The 20,898-nt window shown below is 35.1% G+C and overlaps 1 non-coding gene across 1 annotated transcript; it reads right to left on the bottom strand.

Moving 5' to 3' along the window:
* Positions 1-14,665: 14,665 nt before the first annotated feature.
* Positions 14,666-14,772, bottom strand: LOC136396464 (U6 spliceosomal RNA). The gene has a single exon (XR_010749751.1). It is a non-coding gene; the product is annotated as a U6 spliceosomal RNA (small nuclear RNA).
* Positions 14,773-20,898: the final 6,126 nt, after the last annotated feature.

Raw genomic sequence — 20,898 nt, 5'->3', positions numbered from 1 at the left:
GATTTCTATGGGCTCACTTCTTGTCCACCTGGTTAATATCAGAATTTTAGTTGATATATATGATTTAAAAGTCACCTTCTCATTTATCGTACATGCTAAAAAAAATGAAAGCCTGTTAATATTAAGCTTTTTAAAAATGTAATCCTAATTGTATGTGTTTTATAAAGGAGCACAAAATCAAATGTCTTTATTGAAATATGTATGATATACTTAGGATGCTACATAATAAATATGATAAATTGTAAAATCAGTTAGAGGCAATTACATCTCTCAAACATATTTGATTTCTGTTCATCATTGACAGGACAGTAAACGTGTCCTGGGAGCATTGTCAAGATAATCATTATATTTTAATATTTTTCTCTTCATGATATGGAAAAATTTACTCAAAGATCAATAAATAACTGGACTAGCAATCTAGGTGTTGATTGATTCAGAAAACAGTTTAGCTCTTTGCATAATTCTACTCAAACAATTATTATCTAAATATATGTAATCTCAAATCCAATATCCCACAGACAACTATTGATTTCCATGAAAGAAAATGTGCAGCAGTGCATAACCTGCAAGATGTACTTCTTCTGGACAATTGATAGGGCCTGACCATTCTCTGTGGGGAACTATGCAAAGCGTCCATGTAATTTTTATTGAACTTTTGACCAGTGACCTATAATATATCTGAAAATAGGTGACTTGATTGTCTTATCAAACATGGCTATAGTGTAATCCATAACTTTAGTAGAGTTTATTATGCAAAACAGCAAATAAATACACATAGGAGGGCTTTTTCAACAGTACTTGGGAGAGAAATTTAAATAATTAAATCTAAAATAAGAATTAAATTTACCGAGTCTACAGAAAGGGCAAGAAAAAATGTGCTTAGACAGTAATGTGATTTAAGTAATTCATCCTTGGAAATAATGGTCACTGAGAGATACCGTAGACCCTCAAATACTGTCATTTCCTTCAGTGTCATTTCATTGTAATGTTGATGAGAAAAATCAGTTTCTGGGTGGGGCCACTGTCGGTGTGGGTTTTGAATGTTTTTGAAAGGTCTGTGTGTACTTTAGATACCCGGTTTCCTCCCACATTCCAAGGATATGCACTGTGAGGTAAATTGGTGTGTCTAAATTGTTGCAGTCTATGTGAGTGTGAGTGCTCATGTGATGTGCCCTGTCTTAGAAGGATGTCCTGTCCAGCTTAGGGTCCCACCTTGCATTCTGAGCAGCCAGGAAAGGCTGTGGCTACTATGACCCTGAACTAGAATAAGGAGGTGAGAAAATCATTATCAGCTTTCTTTAATGGACTATTTTTAAATGTATGTAGAACTCACATTTATTTTGGTGTTTAATATAACTATTTTGGGCTTTTGCTTAGAAGTTTGGTAATGTTTTCTGACCAAAAATATGCCAAAAGAACTTAACTCTTATTTATATCTATCAGATCATGATAAATTTTTTTTCCTTATAATTTACTTCACTTAAAGTCACAGCCTCTGAGACTTTATTGTGGATGCTAAGTGAGACCTTACTTACTGTACACTTATTTAAAAAAATAGGTGTGTTGAAGTGATCCTATAATTGCTCTCAGCCAAATATGTTTATTCTAATAGAAATGGGCACAAGGGTCTGGAGTAGAGACACACAGAAGGTAGGGAGACTGTCTGAGATGCTAGTAGAGACACACCACCTGTTACTGTTGTTACAATGAAAAAATCTGTTTGTGTAATCTTTTTCTGATTTACATCAAAATTTTTCTTGTCAATTTTATACCATCTATGGATAAGAACAATGTGGTCAGAGATCGATTTGATCTGGGAGAGCCTAATTCTGGGCATATTTTTAAGTATTTTTATTCAACAGATCTTCATAATTTATAAGTATATGAATTCACGTATATGTCGTTTTATTGTACATTTATGTAATGAGTGATTATTTCATACAATACCAAATGTGTCTGATATGAATGTTTTTAAGTCTCTATTATTGATCACTATGACAAAACCAAAACTAACTTTCCATCTTTATTTATTTGTTTATTTGTTTGTTTGTTTGTTTTTGTATTTTTCTGATGTGAGAAGCGAGGAGGCAGAGAGACAGACTCACGCAAGCACCCGACCAGGATCCACCCGGCATGCCCACTAGCCGGTGATGCTCTGCCCATCTGAGGTGTTGCTCTGTTGCTACCAGAGCAGCCATTCTAGGTCCTGAGGTGGAGGCTATGAAGCCATCTTCAGTACTTGGGCCAACTTTGCTCCAATGGAGCCTTGGCTGTGGGAGGACAAGAGAGAGGTAGAGAGAAAGGAGAGGGGGGAAGGGTGGAGAAGCAGTTGAGCACTTCTCCTGAGTGCTCTGGCCAGAAATTGAACCCAAGACTTCCGCAAGCAGGGCCGATGCTCTACCACTAAGCCAAATGGCCTGGGCCCTGATTTTACATCTTTAAAACTTAGTCAATAGCCAGTCTCATTTTATTATTACATAAATAGTAATTTTCCTTATTTTTTACCCATTTTATCATCCACACTATTTTTATCTGTTTTTTTCATATATCCATTTAAAATTTTTTGATGCATGCACACAAAGTACCATACGATGCTTGGTATCTCCCTTAGCTCTCTGCTTAATAAGAGACATGAAAATGTTCATAAATCATTTACATTAATAAAAATTACATGAAAAGGCAGTACACACAGTGCAAAGGGAGCAAAATAAATGAAAGTCTAAAAAAGACTAGTTAAAGTTTCTAGAAAGAAACTCTTAACTTCTTTCTTAAAGAATGGATAAAAGATAAATGTTTGAATGGAACTAGATTCTGCACATTAGAAGAAACCACAACAAAACAAAAAGACAACAACTGTATGGAGGAGTATATTTCTATAAAATGTAAATATCCAAAATATATAAAGAATTCATGCCACTGAACAACAACATCAACAACAACAACAAACAATATAATTAAAATTGGGCAGAGGATCTGAACAGACACTTTTCCCAAAAAGACATACGAATGACTAGCAGATATATGAAAAGATGCTCAACTTCACTAGCTATTAGGGGAAATGCAAATCAAAATCACAAAGAGGTACAACAAAGTGTTGGAGAGGCTATAAAGAAAAAGGAACTCTCATTCATTACTTATGGGAATATAAACTGGTACAACCAGTAAGAAATACAATTGTGGAGGTTCCTCAAAAATCTAAGAGTTACCATAAGACCCAACAACACCCCTTTTAGGTATCTACGTATAAATGTTTTAAAAATATATTTTTAAAAATATGTGCATATCTATGTTCATTGTAGCAGTATTCATGGAAGCCAAGACATGGAAACTACTGGTTTTTTGATAGATGATTGGATAAAGATGTCATACAATTTGCATTTCTGTGAAATACACCATTGGTGTCCTAATAGGAATTGTGTTGAATCTATAGATTGCTTTGCATAATATAGATATTTTAGGATTTTAGTGATGTTAATTCTTCCTGTCCATGAACACAGCATATACTTCCACTTATTTGTATCTATCTAAATATCTTTCTTCAGTGTCATAATTTTTTTTTTTTGGTACTTTTCTGAAGCTGGAAATGAGGCAGTCAGACAGACTCTCACATGCGCCCGACAGGGATCCACCTGGCATGCCCACCAGGGGGAGATGCTCTGCCCATCCGGGGCGTTAGTCTGTCGCAACCAGAGCCAGTCTAGTGCCTGAGGCAAAGGCCATGGAGCCATCCCCAGCACCCGGGCCATCTTTGCTCCAATGGAGCCTTGGCTGTGGGAGGGGAAGAGAGAGACAGAGAGGAAGGAGAGGGGGAGGAGTGGAGAAGCAGATGGGTGCTTCTCCTGTGTGCCCTGGCTGGGAATCAAACCCGGAAAATCCGCACACCAGGCTGACGCTCTACCACTGAGCCAGCCGGCCAGGGCCCAGTGTCATAATTTTTTGAATACAAGTATTTAACATCCTTGGTTAACTTTCTTTTTAGGTATTTTTTTATGCAATTGTGAATGGAATTATCTTATTTTCCTTTTGATGGTTTATTATTGGTTTATAAAATATCAATTTCTGGATATATATTGTGTATCTTACTATATTACTGAATTTATTTATTGGTTTTAATATTTTTTTGGTGGAATATTTGGGGTTCTCTATATACAGTATCATGTCATCCACTAGTAGTGACAGTTTTACTTCTTCCTTTCCAATTTAAATGCCTTTTATTTTTTTATATTTTATGATTGTCATGTCTAGGACTTCCAGAACTATGTTGAATAGGAGTGGTGATAACACACATTTTCATCTTGTTCCCAATCTTAACGAAAACACTTGTAGTTTAACCGCATTAAGTATGGTGTTGACTTACAGGTTTGTCATATATGGTCTTTATTATGTTGAAGTATGTTCCTTCTATTCCCACTTTACTGAGAGTTATTTGGAGGACTGGATTTTTTTTTTCAAATTCATTTTCTACATCTAATGATATGGCCATTTGTTTTTTATCCATCATTTTGTTTATGTGGTGTATCTCATTTGTTGATTGTGGATGTTGTACCAACTTTGTATCCCAGAGTAAATCCCACTTGCTCATGATGTTTAACCTTTTTTATGTATTGCTGGATCTGGATCTTTGTTGAGAGTTTTAGCATTTACATTCATCAGGGATATTGGTCTATAATTTTCTTTCTTTGTAGTATCTTTACCTAATTTTGGATAAGACACCCCCTCATTTCTGTTTGAATGACTATCATAAATAAATTCACAAACAACAACTTATAGCAAAGATGTGGAGAAAAGGGAACCCTTACACACTGTTGCTGGGAATTAAAATTGTAGAAAGCAGCATGCAGTTACCTAAACATATTAAAAATGAAATTTCCTTATCACCCAGCAATTTATCTTCCGATAATATATATAAGAAAGGAAACCTAAAACTCAAATTTAAAAGACTATATGAGGCCCTAGTCAGTGGCTCAGTGGATAGAGTGTCAGCCTGGCATATGGACATCCCTGGTTTGATGCCTGGTCAGGGCACACAGGAGAAGCGACCATCTGCTTCTCTCCCCTTCTCTCTCCCCTTTCTCTCCCTCTTCCCCTCCTGCAGCCAGTAGCTGGATTAGTTTGAGTGTGTCACCAGGTGCTGACGATAGCTTGGTGCCATCAGCCTCAGGTGCTAGAAATATCTTTGTACTGAGCATTAGTCTCAGACGAGGTTGCTGGCTGTATTTCAATACAGATGTATGTGGGATTCTGTCTCACTTTCTCCCCTCCTCTCACCTAAAAATATATATATGAACCTCTATATTTATTGCAGTGTTATTTACAATAGCCAAGATATGGAAGGAGCCCAAATGCTCATCTGTAGACGAGTAGTTCTGGTATATTTACACAAGTCTGGTATATTTACACAATGGAATACTACTTGGCCATGAAAAGAAAGGAAATTTTAAATCATGCAACAGCATGGGCAGACCTGGAGACAGTATGTTAAGTGACATAAGCCTGCCAGAGTAAAAGAAGTACCACATGATTTCACTTATATGTGGAATCTAATGAATAAAATAAGCTAACAAACAAAATAGAAAAAGACTGATAGATACACAGAACAGCCTGACTGCAGTCAGGAGGGAAAGGTTTGGCTGACTGGATGAGAAAGGTGAAGGGATTAAGCAAAGAAAAAAACCTGATGAACACAGACAACAGTATGGTAATTCCAAGAGGAAAAGAATTGGGAGTGGTACATGAGGGTAAAAGATGTGTGGTTGGTGATGGAAGGAGACTTGACTGGATGTGGTGAACACACAGTGCAAAGTACAGGCGATGTACTGTAGGATCATATACCTGAAACCTATGTAGTTTTGTTCACCACTGTCACCACAATAAGTCCAATTAAAGTAAATTAAATATAAATTTCCGACCTAAAAAATGCAGGGAGAAAAAAAAAGAAAGATGTGATATTTACAGACAACGGAATACTATTCAGCCATAAGAAAAGATGAAACACTGCCATGTGCTTCAAAACGGATGAATCATGCTAAGTGAAATAAGTCAGATGGAAAATGTCGAAAACCATATGATTTTACTCATGTGGAAAATAAAACTGAAAACAACAAATGAACACATAAAACAAACAGCAACAGACACTCATAGACGCACACAGTAGTGTGGTGGTAATCAGAGGGGAAGGGCATTGGGGAGGCGGTGGTCAAGTGTAAAGGGGGCCAAATATATGGTGATGAAAGGAGATTTGACTTTGGGTGGTAAACACACAACGTATACATGATATATTATAGAATTGTACAGTTGAAACCAATAGAATTCTATTAACCATTGTCATCCCAATGCATTTAACTTAAAAAAATAATAGGAAGGAGGTAGTTTTATGGGGATGTTCATCCCAGCGAAAACTTCCAGTCAGTAGATATAGTTTGTGGAAGTAAAAAGCCTTCAATAGAATGACATTAGGTTCTGCAAGTACAGCACTCTGACCCAGTGAGGAAGGGGAATAGTGAGGAGAGAACATTAGCAATGAGCCTTAAGGCTCTAAGAAAGTCAAAGGTTGAAATCTATGAAGTAAAAATATATATTAGAAACCATTTTGTTTAGCTTCATTTCACCCCAATGTTTTTCAAAATTATCACTTTAATTAAAATTATAAATCACAGCTAATACACAGGAACAGTCTGCAAGACTTAACTAAGGTCTGGGTGTCCGTGTCCCCGTGTGTTTCCTCTACAGCACCTTCTCCCTACATATACGTTCTCAGGATCAAGCACATATGGAGCACAGATGCGCAAGTATGACCCACTGCTCATTCCACTCTACACAGAGCACTGATTTTTTTCTGTAATGGACATAGGACTGACTATTAGGTGATCATCTCTCTAGTTTCAGCCACTCAATCACTTGGCTCGAAGAACTTGAGCCTAAGTTTCTTGTTTTTTTATCAAATTTTCTTTGGGTGACACTGGTTAACATAATTAAACAGGTTTAAGGTGCCCAATTCTACAACACATCTTTCTACATCATATTCTATGTTCACTCTTTCAATTCAAGTCTTTGTCTATCACCATTTATCCTCCTTATATCCTCTACCTCCAAATGTCTTATTTTTGGCATTATATAAATATGAACAGGTGGTTATCACAGTTGTTTGCATTGCAGTTTTATATTAAAATAAAAGAACACATTGAAATCTAATATAAAAAAAGCTAGAGCCCTGGCCGGTTGGATCAGTGGTAGAGCGTCGGCCTGGCATGCAGAAGTCCCGGGTTCTATTCCCAGCCAGGGCACACAGGAGAAGCGCCCATCTGCTTCTCCACCCCTCCCCCTCTCCTTCCTCTCTGTCTCTCTCTTCCCCTCCCGCAGCGAGGCTCCATTGGAGCAAAGATGGCCCGGGCGCTGGGGATGGCTCCTTGGCCTCTGCCCCAGGCGCTAGAGTGGCTCTGGTCGTGGCAGAGCGATGCCCCGGAGGGGCAGAGCATCGCCTCCTGGTGGGCAGAGCGTCGCCCCCTGGTGGGCGTGCCGGGTGGATCCCGGTCGGGCGCATGTGGGAGTCTGTCTGACTGTCTCTTCTGGTTTCCAGCTTCAGAAAAATACAAAAAAAAAAAACAAAAAACAAAAAAAAAGCTAGAAATCACACATCTCGAACCAAAGCCCATTGGAGAGTCATGAGCTTTGGATATCATATCACCTCTGAGCTGGATGCCTTCAGTGTACTCCGGAGTCATTTTCTCTGTACCCTTGAAGCTCAGGTATATACAGAGAAAAAGTGCTTAAAGCCAACTGCTTTTAAGAATGTCCCTTCAACTACAATCTGAAAGCTCCAGTTTGCTAATACATAATTCTCTCTTTTCCACTTCAACAGGTAAAACTCTATCTACAGTGATCTAAGGCAAATAATTTCTAGAAAGGACATCAGGTACCATTGTTGCACTTCTGTTTTGTAATGAGGGGAAGCCACATGACCAGATTTATAAAATAATTTAGTGTATGTCCTTCTCCACTTGAAGCCTCCACATAATCCAGGTGTCCACACTGAGGATACTTGGTAGACTAGGAACAATCATTTTTATAACATTTCTCTGCTTTTTTTTCTGTCCATTTAGTGCTCTCCTGTTATTTTCTGACTCTTTAGTAGCAGATATCTAGGCCAGTCACAAACCAGACAACATATGGATAAATTTTCATGGCTTCATCCCCTTGAAACAGATTATTTCCAGTGATGTTGATTAGCAACATTGCTAACCAAGTGAATGAAAATGTCTTACCTTCCACATCTTTATCTACATTGCATATTCTATGAATATTTAACATTAGTTGATCTGGCACGGGGAATGTCAATGCTGTTTTCAGTTGCTTTCACATATGAGTACTAAAAATAACAACATTTCTTCTATTTATTGACCACGTAGGCTTTATCTTTTGTACTGGCTATTCATTACTTGTGCTAATTTCTCAATATTTTATAGGGGTTTCCTTTTTAAAACATATATTTTGGACATTTGACTTTTGTTATTCATTTGCATTGTGGCATTAATTTTTGTTTATATTTGTGTTTATATTATCTTTTAAGAGGACAAGTTAGTAACTTTAATATATTAGTTTATTTTCTTGAGATAACCTAAGAATTATGTTTGTTTTTCTTGTTTTGGTATTCAGTAGTCTATTTGCCATCTTTTGATTGATAGAGATTTTGTCATAACAAATTATTATATACTATTGTGTCTGTTTATGTGTTTTTATGTTCATTTGTATTAGTCTGTGTAAGTGCAGTATTAAAGAGTGTTTATTTCTTAAAGTTTATTTCTAACTAATAAGGAATGCTACCAATCCCTTTTGAATTTCATGAACAGCTCCGGGGCATTTAATTCTAACTGCATTAAAAACCTAGATTAATTTTTGAAAGATATATTATCTTTTAGGTACTGTATCCTCCCATCCATAAACATATAGCATCTACTTATTCATTAGCATTATGTTTTTATGTGTTTTGTTGTTGTTGTTGTTGTTGTTTTGTTTTTTTTATTTTGTATTTTTCTGAAGCTGAAAAGGGGGAGAGACAGTCAGACAGACTCCCGCATGCTCCCCGACCGGGATCCACCCGGCACGCCCACCAGGGGGTGATGCTCTGCCCACCAGGGGGAGAAGCTTTGCCCCTCCAGGGAGTCGCTCTGCCGCGACCAGAGCCACTCTAGCACCTGGGGCAGAGGCCAAGGAGCCAACCCCAGCGCCCGGGCCATCTTTGCTCCAATGGAGCCTTGGCTGCGGGAGGGGAAGAGAGAGACAGAGAGGAAGGAGGGGAGGGGGGTGGAGAAGCAAATGGGCGCTTCTCCTATGTGCCCTGGCCAGGAATCGAACCCAGGTCCCCCGCACGCCAGGCCGACGCTCTACCGCTGAGCCAACCGGCCAGGGCTGTTTTTATGTTTTTTAATATTGCTTTGTAACTTTTTTCAGAAAGTCCAGAGATGCTATTTATATTTACCCTAGGTACCTTAGAGTTATTGTTGCTATTGGAAAAGGGACCTTTATTTTTTCTAATATAATTAAAAATTTCACTAATTTATATAGTCATATATTTGATTAGTTTTTATACTTTAATGTTCATAGACTTTGTTTTTTTTTTTCTGAAGTTGGAAACGGGGAGGCAGTCAGACAGACTCCCGCATGCGCCCAACCGGGATCCACCCGGCATGCCCATCAGGGGGCGATGCTGTGCCCATCTGGGGCGTTGCTCTGTTGCGCCCAGAGCCATTGTAGCGCCTGAGGCAGAGGCCATGGAGCCATCCTCAGCACCTGGGCCAACTCTGCTCCAATGGAGCCTTGGCTGCCGGAGGGGAAGAGAGAGACAGAGAGGAAGGAGAGGGGGAGGGGTGGAGAAGCAGATGGGCTCCGTTCCTGTGTGCCCTGGTCGGGAACCAAACCCGGGACTCCTGCATGCCAGGCCGACGCTCTACCACTGAGCAACCTGCCAGGGCCAAATGTTAATAGACTTTTAATGTTAAAGTAATATGTTTATTTTGCTTTAATGTTTAGTTTTATTTAAAAAATAAACAATAATTTCACCACCACTGAAGATTTTTTCAATCTATCAGTAAACTACTATAACTACTATGCTTACCTTTATCATTGTATGCTATTTTGTTTTAATTGAAATTCAAATAAAAGTATGAACACTCCATGCATTCTTTCCTGTTTTTTATCTTTTGTTCAACATGATACTTTTGAGAGTCAGCCGTATTGTAAATTGTACGAGGAGACTTCATTTTTTTACTGTTGTGTAATAGAAAGCCATTGCCACTATGTTATAAATTGTCTTCCATAGCATATCTGGCTTCTTTCTAATGTTTACTTGTTATGAATAAAAATGTTGTAAATATCTGTGTAAATATCTATTGCTTTATTTTTATACTAATTTTTATTGAAGTGGCATCTGAGTCATCAGGGATATGTTTAGCTTTAGTAGATGTTGTTATGAAGTTTTCCAAAACTAATCAACAAATTAGTAATCTCATTGACAATGTATGAGGGTTCTATTAACACAATTTTATTATTAATACATCATATTTTCAGTTATTAATTTTAGTCATTCTGAGGGGTGTGTTCTGTAATCTCATTGTACTTTTACTCTTCCCTTCCCTGATGATTAATGATGTTGGCTATCTTTTTATATGCCTACTAATTATCTTTATGTTCTCATTTGTAAAGTGTTTGTATGAGAATTTCTCCACCTTTAAACAGTATTTTTGGTTTTTTTACTGATTTGTAGTGTTTTTATATATTCTGTATACAAATTACTTTTAGATGTATTTATCCAGAATATTTTCTTTTCTTTGAATCACCTACTGACTTTAAAGATGATATCTTTTGACGTTTCCTTCTTCAAATATAATATTGGTATAAAATATTATATTAGTTTCTGGTGTACAATAGAATGATTCAGAATATGTACCTTAAGATGTAATCAACACAGTCTCCTAATTACTTGTTACTGTGCATATTTATCGCAATATTAACTATATTTGCCTTCACCTTTTGCATCCATTTCCTCCTCCTCCTCCCCTCTGGTTACCATCAATTTAATCTCTATTTCGGTGAGTCTGATTTTCTTTTGTTACATTTTGTTTTAGGTTTCACATATAAGTGAAAAAAGATCAAACATTATTTGTCCTGTTCTGTCTGACTTATTTCACTTAGCATACTACCCTCTAGGTCCATTCGTGTTTCACATGTGGCAAGATTTCATTATTTTTATGGCTTAATAATAGTCCATTTGTGTGTGTGTGCACCTATGTCTGTATGCGTGTGTGTGTGTATCTTCTTTTTTTTTTACACCTTATTTGTTCATTGATTGCTTTTTTATATGTGCCTTGACCGCGGGCCTTCAGCAGACCAAGTAACCCTGAGTCAGCGACCTTGGGTCCAAGCTGGTGAGCTTTGCTCAAACCAGATGAGCCTGTGCTCAAGCTGGCGACTTTGGGGTCTCGAACCTGGGTCTTCCGTATCCCAGTTCGATGTTCTATCCACTGTGGCACCGCCTGGTCAGGCTATAGGTATCTTTTCTATCCGTATATATGTCACATCTTCTTTATCCAATCATCAATCAATGAACACCTAGGTTGCTTTCACATCATGGCTGTTGTAACTGATGTTTCAATGAACGTAAAGGTGCATATATCTTTTTGGATCTCTTCAATACTCAAAAGTAGAGTTATTGGGTTTTTATGGTTGTTTTATTTTTAGTTTTTAGAGGAATCTGCATACTGTTTTCCATATTCACTCTACCAATTTACAAACCCACCAACAGCATGAGGGTTCCCTTTTCTTCACATTCACTACAACATGTTATTTGTTGACTTTTTGATACTAGCCATTCTGACAGGTATGAAGTGTTATTTCATTGTGCTTTTGTTTTGCTTTCTTCTTATGATTAGTATCATTGAGCATCTTTTTATATGTCTATTGGCCATTAATCTAAATGTGTTTTTTGGAGAAAGGTCAATTTGTGTCTTCTCTCCATTTTTAATTGGATTTGTTTATTTGTTGCTGTTATTGAGTTGTTAAGTTCTGTACATATTTTGAATAACTAGGTAACCTTTTGTTATATGTATCATTTGAGAATATCTTTTCCCATTCAATAACTTGTCTTTTTGTTTTGTTGATGTTTATCTTTGCTGTGCAGAAACGTTTTAGTTTAATATAATTCCATGTTTATTTTTGCTTTTGTTTCCTATAATTATGAAGACATATCCACAAAAATATTACTGAGAGCAATCTCAGAATATTTTTCTTTAAGAATTTTTATTTTTTCTTCTTATATTTTTCTTATATTTTATTTTCCTTCTTATATTTTTCTTTAGGAATTTTATGGTTTGAGAAATTAAAATTAAGTCTTTAATTCACTTTAAGTTTACTTTTGTATATGGTGTAAGAGTGGCCTAGTTTCATTTTTTGCATATCTGTCTAATTTTCTCAACACTACTTATTAAAGGGACTGTCATTTCTCCATTGTATATTCTTATCTACTAGATTAATTGACTATATGAGTGAGGACTTAATTCGCAGCTCTGCATTTCATTCCATTGGTATCTATGTGTTGTTTGTTTGTTTGTTTGTTTTTGTGACTGTATCATGCTGTTTTGATTATTTCAGCTTTGTAGCATAATTTTGAATCTAGGGACGTGATACCTCCAGTGAAAAGTTCTTCATTTTAATGAATCTACTGTATAATTATATTTTTGTGATTATTGCTTTATGTTTACTAATTTTTAAAATATATTTTATATATTATGTTACTCCATGTTTATGAAGAAATTACAATGTTGCATTTTCCTGAAAATATGAATTGCTTTAGTTTTTATATTAAGATAATAAACCTAATCAACCTCAAGTTAAATTTTTTATACAGTGTAAATTAGAATTAGTATTTTTTTATTTTTAACAACTTTACGGGGGTGACATTAATAAAACTAAAAATATAATTATATAGTTTTCAAATGCATAATTCTATGATGCATCAGTCAAGTTTTATTCTTCCTTGTTTTTCTTTTCTCATATGAATATATAATTGTACTTGCACTTTTCAGAGGGGTGAAAACACTTTTATAATAATATTTTTTCTTGCAGTGTTATAAAAACCTTGACTTTGTAGGTCAATTTCATAATTTTTGTTTTATTGTTGAAAGCTTGAATCATTATATTTAAAGTTTCCTTTTGTTTGATATGTGTATTTTAGAGTATTAAATTTATCCCTCAGAATTACTTTATCCGTGTCACACAAATTTTGTTATTTCACAATTTTATTATTTTCATTTCAAAATATTTTTGAATATTTATTATAATTATACTTTATCTTATGAATTATGTATTAGTTATTTGTTCCATTAATAAATATTTGAAGGTTTTTTGATAAGCTAACATATTGAGTGTTATTTTATTTCTACAATAATTAGAAAACATATACTATGTTAGTTTCTAAGAAAAAGTTATTAATAATTATTTTATGGTCCATAATATAATTTATTTTACTTTTTTGTTATTGCATAAAAAAAATGTGTGTTTTACAGTTATGTGTGTGGAATTACATATATATTTATATATTATATACAACTGCTCACAAAAATTAGGGGATCAGGGAATGTGCAGATACCCCAGTACTTTCAGCCTTTTGTGTAGTACATTTTCACCAATGAAATAAAAGTTGGTTTTACAACTCATTTGCATAATCAAACAACTTCCTTTGACTTGTCATTTGTTTTTCTGATGTTCTTGTTTAATAAAAAAAGTCAAATGTTTTTTTTTAATTGCTTCATACTCATTTTGAAATATCCCCTAATTTTTGTGAGGAATATATATTATATATACATAATAAATCATTTTGCTAAATCTATGTGCTCTAGTTGACCAATGTCATGCCATTAAAATTAATTGTCTAAATAAAACTATTAAAAAATAAAATAAAATGTTAAAATCTTTCTAATTATCAATTTTTAATCCACCAACAAAAGAATGTTAAAAATCTCAGTGAGTTTTCTTTTTTCTTTTTTTCTATTAGTGTTAGTTTTTAATTAATAAACTTTAAAGTTATGCTATATGTCTACAAATTTAAGATAGTCATTTCATTCTGTTGACTATTTTGTCATTGTAAAATGTCTGCTTTATCATTTATAATAATTCTTGCCTTAAATGTCTCCCTTATGTCCAGTTTATTTTTGGTATATATATATATACCAATAATTTATATATATATAAATTATTTTTTATTAATTTTAATTTATTGTGTTAACGTAGATTCAAGTGTCCCACTGAATACATCACCCTCACCCTCCTTCCTCTTGTTCCTATTTACACCCCTTTTCCCCACCTACTCCTAACTCCCACCCCCTTTCTCTCTGAGATTTGTTGTCCTGTCATCTGTATCTCTGTGTCATGTATATATAATTTCACTAATCCCTTCACCTTCTCTGATCCCATCCCCTCATCCCACTTCCCTCTGACAGTTGTCCCTCTGGTCCCTGTGACCCTGCCTCTGCTTCTATTTTGTTCCTTAGTTCACTTTGTTTCTTAGATTCCACATTTAAGTGAGATCACATGATATATGTCTTTCTCTGCCTGAATTATTTTACTTAGTATAATAGTCTTCAGGTCCATCCATGCCATTGCAAAAGGTAAGATAAAAATTATGGAATGCATCAGAAATTTGAGTGTCATCCTTGCACAGGGGCCATGCTAATCTTCTCTGTACTGTTCCAATTTTAGGATTTGTGCTGCTGAAGCAAGCACTATACTTTACTATTATATTATTTTCATTATTTTCGGTTTTGTATTTAAAATGTGTTTTTAATGACTGCTCATATTTTGACCATGTCATAAAATTTACTCAGTTCAATGTGAACATAGTCATACTACCTTCTCTTGGGTCAATTAAGGTGTGATTTTTTAATTAATATTTTAATTTTAACTTAGTTTTAAAAGTTGTTTCTTCTAAAGATCAGATTAGGTTTCTTTTTCTCTTCCTTTCTTTTTATTCTGTCTATGTCTTTCAGTTGGATCCTTAATCCATTCACATTTACTGTTATTATTGATAATTTTCATCTTCCATCATGATATTTGTTGTTCATTTTTACTAATTTACTTATTTATTTTTAATCTTTATTGAATATTTTGGTGTGATACTGGTTAATAAAATTATATAGCTTTCGGGTATATAATTATCTAATCACATATCATCTGTGTATGGTATTGTGTGTTCAGCACCTCAAGTCAGGTCTCCCTCCATCATCATTTATTGCCCCCTAACTCTCTTCTATACCCCCTCACCACTCCCTTTTCCTCTTGTGATCCCCATACTAATGTCTGTGTCTATAATTTATTTGCCTAATCCCTTTAGCTTTCTATCTGTCATATCTGTTCTTCATTTCTTATTTTCTTAATATTTATTTATTTATTTATTTATTTATTGTGTTTACATAGATTCTAGTGTCTCCCCAAAAGCATCCCTCTCCCCCGAATTTCCCTCAACATTGCCCTTACCCCCCTCCCAACAGATCCTTCCCCACTTCCCTTCAGGTTTAATTCCATTCCTCAGTTCACATTTTTCCTTGGATTCCTCAAATGAGTGAGGTCATATGATATTTTTTTTCTCTGCCTGGCTTATTTTACTCAACATAATAGTTTCCAGGTCCATACATATTGTTGAAAATGTAATATTTCCCTCTTTTTCATGACCCCATAGTATTCCATTGTACCACTGCTTTTTAATCCTCTCTACCAATGTTGGACACTTGGGCTGTTTCCAGATCTTCACTATTGTGGACAATGCTGCCATGAACATAGGGGTCCATTTCGTCTTTTCAGTTGTTGATATGGTGTCCTTGGGATATATACCTATAAGTGGGATGGCTCAGCCAAAGGGCAGTTCAATTTCTAATTTTTTGAAAAATCTTCATACTGTTTTCCACAGAGGCTGCACCAGTCTGCATTCCCACCAGCAGTGCAGGAGGGTTCCACTTTCTCCACATCCTTGCCAGCACCTGTTGTGTGTTGTTTTGTTAATGAGCGCCATTCTGACTGGTGTGAGGTAGTATCTCATTGTGGTTTTAATTTGCATTTCTCTAATGATTAGTGATGTTAAACATTTTTTCATCTGACTATTGGCCAGCTGTATATCCTTTTTGGAGAAGTGTCTATTCATTTCTTTTGCCCATTTTCTGATTGGATTGTTTGTCTTCTTGGTGTTGAGTTTTACAAGTTCTGTATAAATTTCGGTTATTAACCCCTTATCAGACATATTGTCGAATATGTTCTCCCATTGTGTGGTTTGTCGTTTTATACTGTTCATAATCTCTTTAGCTGTGCAAAAGCTTTTTAGTTTGATATAGTCCCTTTTGTTTATCCAGTCTTTTATTTTACTTGCCTGTGGAGATAAATTAGCAAATATATTGATGCGATAGATGTCAGTGATCTTACTGCCTATGTTTTCTTCTAAGATGCTTATGGTTTTATGACTTACATTTTCGTACTTTATTAATTATGAGTTTATTTTTGTGCATGGTTTAAGTTGGTGACTAGTTTCATAATTTTGTAGATAGCTGTCCAGTTTTCCCAACACCATTTGTTAAAGAGACTGTCTTTACTCCATTGTATGCTCTTACTTCCTCTATCAAATATCAATTGTCCATAAAAATGTAGGTTTATTTCTGGGTTCTTTGTTCTGTTCCATTGATTTATATGCCTGTTCTTATGCCAGTACCAAGCTATTTTGAGTACAATGGCCTTGTAGTATAACTTGATATCAGGAATTGTGATACCTCCCACTTTATTCTTCTTTTTCAACCTTGCTGAGGCTATTTGTGTTTTTGTTTTTGTTTTTTTGGTTCCATATAAATTTTTGGAATATGTGATCTATATCTTTGAAGCATGTCATTGGTATTTTAATTGGAATTGTATTAAATTTATAAATTGCTTTGGGTAATATAGACATTTTAATGATGTTTATTCTTCCTAACCATATACACGGTATATACTTTCCACTTGTTTGTATCTTCCTTGATTTCTTTTATCAATGTTTAATAATTTTCTGAGTACAAGTCTTTAAGCTCCTTGGTTAAATTTACTCCTAGATACTTATTTTATTTTGTTGCAATAGTGAAGGGGATTGTTTCCTTAATTTCTCTTTCTGACATTTCATTGTTTGTGTATAAAAATGCTTCTGATTTCTGATTATTAATTTTATATCCTGCCACCTTGCTGAATTCATTTATCAGGTCCAGTGGTTTTTTGACTGAGATGTTAGTGTTTTCTATATACAATATCATATCATCTGCAAATAATAATAGTTTTACTTCTTCTCTTTCAATTTGGATGCCTTTTATTTTGTCTTCTTGTCTGATTGCCTTAGCTAGGACTTCCAGTACTATGTTGAATAAAAGTGGTGAATGGGGCACCCCTGCTTTTTTCCTGATTTTAGGGGGATTGCTTTTAATTTGTGTCCATTAATTATGATGTTGGCTGTGGGTTTGTCATAAATGGCCTTTATCATGTTGAAGTATGTTCCCTGTATTCCCATTTTGCTGAGAGTTTTGATCATAAATGGGTGCTGGATTTTATCAAATGCTTTTTCTGCATATATTGAAATTACCATGTGGTTTTTCTCCTTCCTTTTGTTTATGTGGTGAATCACATTGATTGATTTACGAATGTTGTACCATTTTTGCCTCCCCAAAATAAGTCTCACTTGATCATGATGTATGATTTTTTTTATGCATTGCTGGGTCTGGTTTGCTAATATTTTGTTGAGGATTTTAGCATCTAAATTCATCAGGAATATTGACCTATAATGTTCTTTCTTTGTGTTGTCTTTGCCTAGATTTGAAATAAGAATTGTTTGCCTCATAAATAAACTTGGAAATGTTTCTTCCTCTTGAATTTTTTGAAATAATTTGAGAAGGATAGGAGGTAGTTCTTTGAATATTTGGTAGAATTCACCAGTAAAGCCATCGGGCCCAGGGCTTTTGTTTTTTGGGAGCTTTTTGATAACTGTTTTGATCTCATTTGTTGTAATTGGTCCGTTTAGATATTCTGATTCTTCCAGATTGATTTTTGGAAGATTATATGTTTCAAGGAACTTGGCCATTTCACCTAGGTTGTTTAATTTTTTTGGCATAAAGATCTTCATAGTATTTTCTTACAATATTTTGTATTTTTGTTGTGTAAGTTGTTATTTCTCCACTCTCATTTCTAATTTTATTTATTTAAGTCCTCTCTCTCTCTTTTCTTGGTGAGTCTCATTAAAGGTTCATCGAATTGTTTATCCTTTCAAAGAACCAGCTCTTGGTTTCATTGATCCTCTATATTGTCTCTTTAGACTATGTCATTTATTTCCACTCTGGTCTTTATTATTTCTTTCCTTCTGTTTCCTCTGGGCTTTACTTGCTGTTCTTTTTCTAGTTGTTTTAGATGAAGGATTAGGTTGTTTATTTGAGCTTTTTCAAGCTTCTTAAGGAATGCCTGTAATGCTATGAACTTCCCTCTCATGACTGCTTTTGCTGTGTTTCATAAACTTTGAGTTGTTTTATGTTCATTATCATTCGTTTCTAGGAAATTTTTAATTTCTTCTTTGATCTCATTGTTAATCCATTTGTTATTTAATAACATGCTATTTAGTTTCCAAGTGTTTGAGTATTTTTCAGTTTTTCTGTTTTGGTTCATTTCTAGTTTCATGCCGTTGTGATCAGAGAAGGTACTCATTATGATTTCAGTCTTCTTAAATTTGTAGTATATCCTAGAGAATATTCCCTGAGTACTTGAAAAGAATGTATATTCTGTTGCTTTAGGGTAAAAAGATCTAAAGATATCTATTAAATCAAGTTGATCTAGTGTCTTCTTTAAGTCTACTGTTTCTTTGTTAATTTTTTTTCTTCAGGATCTATCCAGTGATGTTTGTGGGGTATTGAAATCTCCTACTATTATAGTATTGCTGTTGATCTTGCCCTTTATATTCATCAAAGTCTGCTTTATATATTTAGGTGCTCCTATATTAGGTGCATAGATATTCATGATGGTTATATCTTCCTGTTGGATTTCTTCCTTTATTTTTATGTAGTGACCTTCTTTATCTCTTACTATAGCCTTTGTTTTCAAGTTTATTTTGTCTGATATAACTATTACTACCCAGCTTTTTTTTCATTTTCATTTGCATGAAATATTTTTTACCTTCCTTTTTCCTTTAGTCTATGTGTATCTTTTGTCTTGAGGTGTGTCTCTTGTAGACAGCATATGTAAGGACCTGTCTTCTTATCCATGCAGCTATTCTATGTCTTTTGATTAGATCATTTATTCCATTTACAGTTAAGATTATGATTGATATGTAGTTGTTTATTGCCATTTCATTCTTTAAAGCTATATTCCTCTTTTGCTGTATTCTTTTCCCCCTTTGCTCTGTTTACAACAGGCCCCTTAACATTTCTTGCAGCCTTAGTTTGGTTGTAATGTATTCCTTGATTTTTTTTGATCTGGGAAGCTTTTTATTTCTCCTTCAATTTTAAATGATAGCCTTGTTGGATAAAGTATTCTTGGTTGTAGGTTCTTGTTCTGCATTATTTTGAATATTTCTTGCCATTCCCTACTGACCTCAAGTGTTTCAGTTGAGAAGTAAGACGTCATTCTTATGGGGGCTACTTTGTAGGTGATAGCCTTTTTTTCTCTAGCAGCTTTTAATATTTTCTCTTTATCTCTTAGCTTTGCTATTTTAATTATGATGTGTCTTGGTGTATATTTCTCTGTGTTTCTCTTTAATGGAGTTGTCTGTGCTTCTTTAACTTGTGTGACTTTTTCTTGCATTGATTTAGGGAAGTTTTCGGCTATAATTTAATTGAACAAGGTTTCTAACCGTTGTTCTTTCTCTTCTTCTTCAGGAACTCCTATGATGCAGGTGTTGTTTTTCTTTAGGTTATCACAAAGCTCTCTTAGAGTTTCCTTAGATTTTTTCATTCTCTTTTCTTTTAGCTGCTCTGCCTCTGTGTTTTCATTTACCTTGTCTTCTAAATTGCTGATTCGTTCCTCTGTTTCATCCAGCCTGCTTTTAATTGCTTCTAGTATAGTGTTCATTTCACATATTGTATTTGTCATTTCTGAATAGTTCTTTATTATTTCAATGTCCTTTTTAATACTTGTTATTTCTTTATTTATGTGCTCACTGTGACCATCCACTGTTGTTCTAAAGTCTTTCATATTCTAATAATCATTATTCTAAACTCTGCCTCTGGAAGTTTGCTTATATCCATCTCATACAGCTCTTTGTTTGAGTCGTTTGAATTGCACTTCTCTGTCTTCCCATTTTGTCTGTGTTGCCCTGGACTTCCCTGGTTGGGGCCTGGGGCAGGTCAGTGGGAGTCACTGCCTATGACTGGTTCTTATCAACCTTTTTGGAGCTACAGGTTATCCAGATCTTGTGGCTGCCTCTGCTGGGTCCAGGTGCTGTTGTCAATATCAGCTGCACTCCTATGCTTGCTTTTATCTACTCTTGGCCTGGGAGAAGTTACTTTAAAAGTTTAAGTTCCCCTAAAATCCATTTTCTGTTGTCTTTTATTGCTGGCTACTTGTTTAGCTCAGTATTGTAATTCAGTGATTAGTTATGGTATTAGATGTGGCCTACTTCTTCGCTTCAAGTGTTTTTCTATTGAAACATTTTAGCTTTCATTTTATGGTCTCTCTAACAGCCAAAGCTGCTGTTGCTGCCCAGGGCTTTTGAGCTCAGGTGCTGCTGGCTCCAGTCCACCTCCGCTACCACTGCTGCCCTGGTTTGGCTCACGCATGCCCACATGCCTGTTTGGACCAATTTTGGGATTGCCTCCTTCAGCTCAGATCTCAATGGCCACCTCAGGGTCACATGCAACCTCTCAGATTTCC

This window comes from Saccopteryx leptura, chromosome 2 (genome assembly GCF_036850995.1).
Source record: "Saccopteryx leptura isolate mSacLep1 chromosome 2, mSacLep1_pri_phased_curated, whole genome shotgun sequence".
Lineage (NCBI taxonomy): Eukaryota > Metazoa > Chordata > Mammalia > Chiroptera > Emballonuridae > Saccopteryx > Saccopteryx leptura.
This window is presented reverse-complemented; position numbering and strand designations above follow the sequence as displayed.